Source organism: Mesoplodon densirostris, chromosome 5 (assembly GCF_025265405.1).
Source record: "Mesoplodon densirostris isolate mMesDen1 chromosome 5, mMesDen1 primary haplotype, whole genome shotgun sequence".
Lineage (NCBI taxonomy): Eukaryota > Metazoa > Chordata > Mammalia > Artiodactyla > Ziphiidae > Mesoplodon > Mesoplodon densirostris.
In genome coordinates this window covers 103,571,998-103,580,887 of record NC_082665.1, presented here as the reverse complement: position 1 = coordinate 103,580,887, position 8,890 = coordinate 103,571,998, and positions in this window count along the sequence as shown.

Below are 8,890 nucleotides of genomic sequence, written 5' to 3'. Positions count from 1 at the left end.
CGGGTTCGTGGCCCGGTCCGGGAAGACCCCACATGCCGCGGAGCGGCTAGGCCCGTCAGCCATGGCAGCTGAGCCTGTGCATACGGAGCCTGTTCCCATATGCCGCGGAGTGGCTGAGCCTGCGCATACGGAGCCTGTGCTCTGCAACGGGAGAGGCCACAACAGTGAGAGGCCCGCGTACCGCAAAGCTACTTCCCCACCTTACCTGCTTTCAGTTGTTATGGTTGGGAAATCTTTTTTTTTTTAAACCTCAGAATATTGAAAGTAGGAAGGTGTGCAACTTTTGTCTCGACTTGCTTTTAAGCACAGAATCTAAAAATTTTTTTTGTGTGACGTCCTATGTATCTCATTCTCACAGCACTTCTGCCTGAATTTATACTTTTGGAGATGCAATAAACGTTTTTACTTAGAAGTTAACTCCACAGCTTACTGAAAATTCAGCTTTTAGAGACAATATAATGTAATTCCTAAGTAAAGACATACTTAGAGAAAAGTACCAGCTACCCAATAAGTATATGTCTACCTTTTATTTCCAGGGCCTATAAGTTTCCAAACTGCCCAAAGGAAACAGTGGTGACAATGAATGTCCTCTGTGGAGGAAATCTGCTATAATAATTCCATTTCAGTTCTCTATACATTTTTATTCCCATTATGTCTATTACCTGGCAACCATGGAAGCATATAACACAGACACTGCAGGAAAAACAAATCTAAAATATACACTTTGAAACACTTAGGTACAAATGATTCCCCTTTCAATAACCATTATACTTGGATTCTTTTCTCTTTAACAGATTTTAAGTCATCAATTGTATGTAACTGTATGCCTAATAAAAAGGGTTTTTCTTTATAGTCAGGTATCACATATTGAGGTTATATATCACAAATGCCTCTAAGGTTAATTAAAACTAACCAATGTATTTCTCTGGAAGCATCTTTAACATTAATCATTTATGCAAAACAAACAAAATATTTATTATGCATAAATATCCCTTGAAGGATTCACAAAAACCTGGCAATGGTGGTTACCTCTGAGAGGGGAACTTTGAGAGAAAAGTAGGGAGAACTTATTTTTATTCTCTTTTGTAATGTGTGTTTACTTCCTATTTTAAAATGAATTAAAAATAATTAAAGCCACACATATAGAAGTTTATTTTAAATTAAAAATCTCCCTATCTCTCCCTTCAATCACCAACCCCTCCCCAAACATGCACATACACAGGAGCCTATGATTTCCTAATAAATATATTCTGACACTGAGACTAGTTTTCAAAAGGGCAGCAAGGACAATCAGATACTCACCTATTCCCACCTTCTCTCCCAAAGCTTCCTTAGATAATATCCCCTTTTAGATACTCAAAACATAAAAGTTAGGAATTACATCTCTTTTCCTGGATAATAAGGGCCCCTAACTAACCCTTCTGCCAAAAATTGGCTAACCTTAGGGCCTCCAGGAGGCGCTGAATCATTTTCCCATCAAAAGGGAGTTTCTGGGCTTCCCTGGTGGCACAGTGGTTGAGAGTCCGCCTGCTGATGCAGGGGACATGGGTCTGGGCCCCGGTCCGGGAGGATCCCTCATGCCGCGGAGTGGCTGGGCCCGTGAGCCATGGCCACTGAGCCTGCACGTCCGGAGCCTACGCTCCGCAACGGGAGAGGCCACAACAGTGAGAGGCCCGCGTACCGCAAAAAAAAAAAGGGGGGTGGGGTGGGGGTAGTTTCTATCCTATTTTCTTAAGGACACTCAGAGTGACTCTGGCACCCACAATGCTAGAGGAAAATTTTGGATCGTGGCCCCCTCACATCTCACCCTAGAGGTTGGGTGAGTTAGTTAGTCACTTGCAGGACCAGAGAAATTGGACAATATGTCTCAGTTTAGTGAAGCTAATTTAAGCCAAAGCCCCAGGCAGTGGGCACTGGATCTCAGTCTTCTTTCTCTAGCCAGCTCAGTGGGAGATATCAACCTAGGAAAATGTTACTGCTTAGAATATTCAAAAGTAAGCTATCACCAATAAAACTGATAGATTTGCTCTCCATCTGCATATTCTATTGTCTTACTTTTCACTTGGTTTTGAATAGGGATAAAGAAGAGGGGCACCGTTTATTGAAATATATCAAAAACCCTAATAATATTATCATATTAAAAGTATATATTGGTTATAAAACACACTCTAATCTCAGAAACATTAAATGGCTGGGAGTGAGGGTCTTTGAATCAAGGAAACAGGACGTATCCTTATAACCCAAATAATTCAAACTCACTCCTCCCTCAGTTGTTGAATTCCTAATTCCGGCATCCCTTATTACCCAAAACCTAGCCACTGCTGAAAGCATCTTTAGTAACTAACAATCAAAGGGTAGTAGACCACATTTCATTGTCTTAAATGAAAAAAATAATGCATTCCCAACCCATCCAAAAAACACACGCACACCACCCCCCCACCCATTACCCTTTGACTCACTGCCACTCTCCCTCACCTGCTCCACTCCACCACTCGGAGCACAGCACGTTTACTCCCATCCTAGAGTCACTCACTAGCTGTTCCCTATGCCTGGCAAACTCTTCCCTCAATAACCACATGATTCCTGCCCTCTTCAAGACTTCCCTAAAATATCACTTTCTCAACGAGGCCTACCCTGACATCATAGCAACCCTTCTCCCCCTGCCACATCCCTGATCTCTCTTACTCTGCTTTATATTCCCATGGCACTTTACACCCTCTAAGATATTTTAGAATGTGTTATGTATACTGCCTGCTGTCTGTCTCCCCCAGCTGTATGTCAATTTCATGAGGTAAGGATTTGGGGAGTTTTTTGTTCACTGATATATCAAGAGCCTAGAACAGTACCTGGCACTTTATAGGTACTCAATAAATATTTTTTGTTGAACTAAACACTGCCTCCAGGCCATCCACTGCCACATCAGTGGTTATTCCTTGACCTTTTAAAATATCTTTGGGTCATATTACTCATTGAGAATCTGATAAAAAGCTATGGACTCTCTCCCCAGGAAAACATATATTCACAGGAATGTATATATGTATACACATTTAAACAAATTCTTATATATAGTTTCACTGGGTCTCTGGACTTCCAGAGGACCATGCATGGAGACTTAAACCCACAAGGATATATAGACTACTTAGGTGTCATCAGTAGGCCATGTGGGATACCATGAATGGAGTAAGAGTTTCTACATTGCAAAGGGAGTCCACAAAGCACCAGCTGTCCCTTGTTATGGCAAGTGCTGGAGTAGGGGATTCCAGGAATAGGGCTTTGTGGAAGGAGAGGAGGCCAGAATAAGATTGTCCTGGGAACCAAAGGAGCAGGTAAGCCCAGGTGCTTCCTCTTCCCTTTTTCCTTGCTACTCTCAGACTGACCCCACCCCCACCCCCCCGACCCCCACCAAACCTTGCCCTGGATTGCATTAAAGTTAGATCAGGAAGCAAAAGCTGGCCTTCCACGGGGTGGGGAAAGTCCAAAAGAAGCTTTGGGGTCTACAGTGGTAGATGGGAAGGACACTACCAAGTAAAGGCAGCTGGAAGAGCAAGAAAATTCTAGTAGCCTCCCATCTGGGACAATCATTCTCAGTTATTCATTCATTTATGTGTGAGTGTGACTACCTCAGAGACTCCCTGAACAAAAAAGAAGAAGAAAGAAGAAAATGTTTAAGGGCTTTTTATGTCTCTTCAGGGAAAAAAAAAAAAAAAAAACCTCTACAAATATGTAATCAAAATCAATCAGAATTATAAAGTACTAAGAAATGGACAATGTCTGTTAGAACACAAAAGATGTTTTAGAGAAAATGAATGGTCTCAATGATATTTTTTTTTCAATGATATTTAAAAATAGTAGACCACTAATCGAAAAATTATCATACTGAACAGACTGACTCTACCTGGCAAACCTGGCCTTGGGTGCTCCATTTGCTTTCCTGCCACAGAAAGACAGCTCAGGTAAATAGTAGTAGGAGCAGAGATAGGGGGTGGAGGTGTCACTCCAGGAACTAGGAAGCAGACAAAAAATTCAATGCATCCAAGCTCTCTTTCAAGTGAACTACTACAATAGCTGTGAGAGCAGAGTAATGAAACTGAACAGAACAATTGCTTTAAATGTCTACTTAAAGGGTCAGTGTAAAGAGAAGAGCCCTGGAAAAGTCCAGTGATGCAGAGAAAGCAGCATCTGTCAAGTGAGAATGGGGTGCAGCTAGAGCCAACATGCAAAGCAGATGGAAAAGTGTCTATTGAAAAAAGTTGATTTCGTCTGTTAGAATTCCAAAAACACTGCAAATGTTTTGGTCAGGGCTGCCGGGTGAGTAGCAACAGTGTGGATTCTCTCAGGACCAGATGTGTAAAATCTATGCTGAGAAAAATCCCCACAGACTGAAGAGAAATAAACATTATGTATTGCTGCACTGATTCTATAAGGAAGTGATGGACACAGAGCCTGCTGTCCCCTGTGAATGGTCCTGAACACTGCTCACCCATAAATGCAGTCCCAGAATACCATTTGTTAGGGACAGGAACATCCATCCTTGAGGAGCACCCCATGTTTACATGAGCCCTTCACATCCACAATCTCATCAGCCTCAGACAGCCTGTGACTTGGTGGTATGTTTGCAAGACAAGGTCACTGAGCTTGCAGTGTGACTTCCCCAGATAAGATAACTTGAACTGTCTGACTGCCACCTCCAAAATAAATAGGCCAGAGAACTTCATTAATGCCCTATGTCTACAATTGCTGCTTCAGAGCTTCACTTAGCGCCCTAGTGAAATCCCGGCAGGGACAAGATTCCACATTGGTTACAAGACACTGTCCTGAGAAGCTTCAACTCCAGGTACCCGGCTGGGCACTGTTTGCTTCATGTCCCAAGGCCCTCTGGAAGTGCTCCAGGTCTCCAAGGCTAAAGAAGCAGCTAGAAGGACAAAGTGTCTTTAAGAGCAAGTTCTAAATGTCCTGGAAAGTTCAGGTGAATTCAGTCAGAGCTACCCTGACCCCTCATTGCTCCCTACATTCCCATGGACTTAGAACCCTGTCTCTAAAGGGTTAAACATGACCACTTCCTATATTTGCTTTCAGTTCTCCAGCATCTCTTCCCATCCTTAATCATTCAGTCTCTGCTTAAAACTCCCTCCACAGATCTCCTCTGTTATCTTAAACTGAAATCTGACCACCTATCTGTTCCCTGCTGTACGGAATAAATTTAAGTGTCTTCACAGGAGAGTCCCTAAAATACTTAACAGAGCTACCAGACACATTACCAGTTAATATAGAATAAGACAAATACACTTAATTAAATCTCAGACTAAGCAAAACATAGTTAGCAAAGTAACGTTAGATTTATAGCTTGCAATATCAATTATAAACATATAATTACAAACAGATAAATAAAGCATTCTCTTCAAAGTTGTTTTCAACTTTTCCTATGGTACTTGTTCACTAGCAGTCTTAACCTTAAATGAAGTTTACCATCACTTTGGGCTGCATTCCCAAACAACGTTGAACACCAGGAAGACCCAGGCCAGTTCCCACAGATTCTTAACACCCCAAGACACAGAACAATAAGCTCAACCTGTCCTCTCATCAGTCCACAGCCCTGGTTGCATATTAGAATCACTAGGGTGCTTTTTGAAAAATACTGATGCTTGGGTCCCACCCCAAACCACTTGAAACAGAGTTTCTAGGGGTGTGGAAGGAGGGGTATTGGTAGCTTTTTAACTCTCCACATAATTCTAATGTGCATCCAGGGTTGAGAACTGTTATATGCAAATCAGTGGTTCTCAGACATTAAAATGCATGAGGTAGAATCTGGAGCTCCCAAAACCCAGAGAATATGCTTCCTCAGAGTTGTGGTTGGAATGAAGGATCTGCCTTCTTACCAAGCTCCAGGTGTTACTGAACAAGGTGGTCTTTTTAAAACCTACTTAAAGAAACCCTGCCCTAGGTTTTAGATCAGTGGTTCTTAAAGTGTGGCTCCTGAACCAGTAGTATTAGCAACAGCATCACCTAGGAACAAATTCTTGGACTTCCACCCCAGATAGTGAAAGAGAAATAGTGAGATGGGGCCTGTCAATCAGTGTTTTAACAGCCCGCCAGGTGATAGTAATGGACTCTCGTTTGAGAAGCTCTGACCTAGATGATAGTTTAGTCAAGTAGAGAGGGGAGGATCCCAGTGAAGTAAATATCAGGTCCCATTGGCATGCCCGGAGTTTTGCATCATATCTTAAAGGGAGAGTGGCCTTTGGAAACAACCTAAACATTTTTGAGTAACTGCCAAAAGGCTATTCTAAGTCAAAACCCACAAAAAGAGGTAAATTTGCCACCAAAATACAACCAAAATATTGTTAAAGAGTGAACAGGATATGTCTAAGAGAAAAGCTAAAGGACAACAACAAAACAAATATTACAAACCTAATAAAACTCTATTGGCAGGCTTCCCTGGTGGCGCAGTGGTTGAGAGTCCACCTGCTGATGCTGGGGACACGGGTTCGTGCCCCGGTCCAGGAAGATCCCACATGCCGTGGAGCGGCTGGGCCCGTGAGCCATGGCCGCTGAGCCTGCGTGTCCGGAGCCTGTGCTCCACAACGGGAGAGGCCACAACAGTGAGAGGCCTGCATACCGCAAAAAAAAAAAAAAAAAAAAAAAACCTCTATTGGCAAACCCTCAGTTTAATTTTCCTGAAAATTTCTTATTCTCCCACTGCTGGGCACAAGCATTTACAGTGTTACTAGAAAAACCTGCTCCTCCTCAGAATCCCAATGAAGTCACAGTGGCAACAACATTCACATGGCACTGTGCTGGTCATGAGGCGTGTTAACACTTCATGTTTGGTGTTAACACTTCACGTTTGGTACTACCCACTACCTACCAGGGAAGGTAGGATGGAAATTATCAGCCTCATTTACAGATGGAAATATTGGGTCACACAAAAGTTTTTTAAAACTATATGAATTGAGAAGATTACCTATCTAGTAAGAAGCAGAGCCAGGATTAGAACCCACACTTTAAACTCCAAATCCACAGCCCTCTTTTCAACCTGCACTGATTCATATGACCTACACTGGGTCCTTGCCTCAGGGCATATGACTGGGAGGGTACCTGGGGCATCTGGATGAGCATGGCCCCTGCACATGAAAGTCCTCAACAGCAGCACAGATTAGGGGTGGGTGGCAGGGGTGGGAGTGATTATGGCCTACTTTTGTAAAACTCACCCTGACGTGATTAGAATGTGAACATGCTTAATTATGTCCACAGCTGCACTGTGTTACAGATAATATAAATATCATTCATATTTAATGCCAGAAATTTATGTTATCATTTGCTGTTCTTAGTTGTAACTTTACCTTTTCAATTTTGTTTCTGTAGCTCAACATTAGACTTAATCTCTATTCAAGAAATGTAAGCAAGTTGGTGGGAAGGGAGAAGTCTCAGAAGCCTGCTCAGGGGCTGGGACTTAATAATTAACCTCAGACTTAATATTTGCCTCAGGTAATCCTTAAGCAGGTAAGTATATATTAAGAACACATATCCCAGAAATCTTTAATATTTCCATGAAATCCTGCATTTATAAATCAGTTCCTGAGTTTTCTGTGCAGAAAACATGTCAACACAGGGTGTAGGACACCATGTATACGTTATACTACCATTTGCATTAGAAGTGGATAAAAATGAAAATACATCTTTGTATTTACTGGTATATACATAAGGGAACTCTGAAAAGATGAATAAAAAACTAGTATTCATGGTTTCCCTACTGTGAGGCTGGGAAAAGGGGACTGAGCAGATGAAACCCAGGGTAGAGAAAGACTTCACAGTATAAGTTTTTATATATTTTTATTTTTAAATATGTGAGTGTATCACACATTAAAATACATTTTAAAAGAATAAATTATTCCTTAAATTGAAATCTGTATTGTATCTTAAAATTTTGAACCATGTAAAATTCCACATGATCTTCGGAATTACAGATTTTATTAGGCTATAAGGAACATCTAAATTAGTTAAGTCCTACTTAAGGAATCCTAGAACACAACTGAATTTTATACATTTCTTTTGATATATCCTTTTTATAAATCCTTATCAAATCATTTTTTACACTTCCAACAACACAATCACCTTAAATCATTAAACTTTCCTCAGGTTTGATAATCATCAATCTTAAATTTCCTCAGAAGGTTAATCCCAATTTCTTGCCATTTTAATAAAATATATTTGCTTCAAACAATAATGTTATATCTTAGCAATACTTTTTATAAAAATGTATACATAAAACAGGGAAAAATTCTTTTTCAAAATATATGTCCTGTATTCAGTTCTAAAAATACAGTCATTTTTATCACAGTTTCCTTTTACCAGACTTTTGAGTCATTTCAAAAGATCTATGAATTACCTCTTTTTTCTCCATTTTAAATGTGGAAATATAAATTAGTGTTCTATTCTCACATGTCAATCTCCATTTCACACATATTGGTTAATAGGAATACTGGGTTAATAGGAAAATATTCAGCACTAGGCACCATAGTAGCATATAAGTAACAAAAAAGGTAAACAAGGGCCAGTAACTCCAAGCCAGGAGTTGAAGTCTAATCCTTCCATTGATATAAAATCTTCAAGGAATTTTAGGTAGGGAAGTAAAATGATCAACCCTATATTTAGAAAGATCACCTGGGTTGCAGGGTGGATAATGGAATGGACAATTCCCAGCAATCATGGCAGTTATTAGATAGTTCAGATGGGAGTGTGAATTAAGGAAGGGCCATGGGAATGACAAAGAGAAGATAGATGTGAGAGATTATCAGAAGGCAGGACTGGCAAGAATCAGTGACCAATTTGGACATGGGAAGTACTTTTACCACCCAACTTCTGATATGGCTAATGAAATGGGTGATGCCTA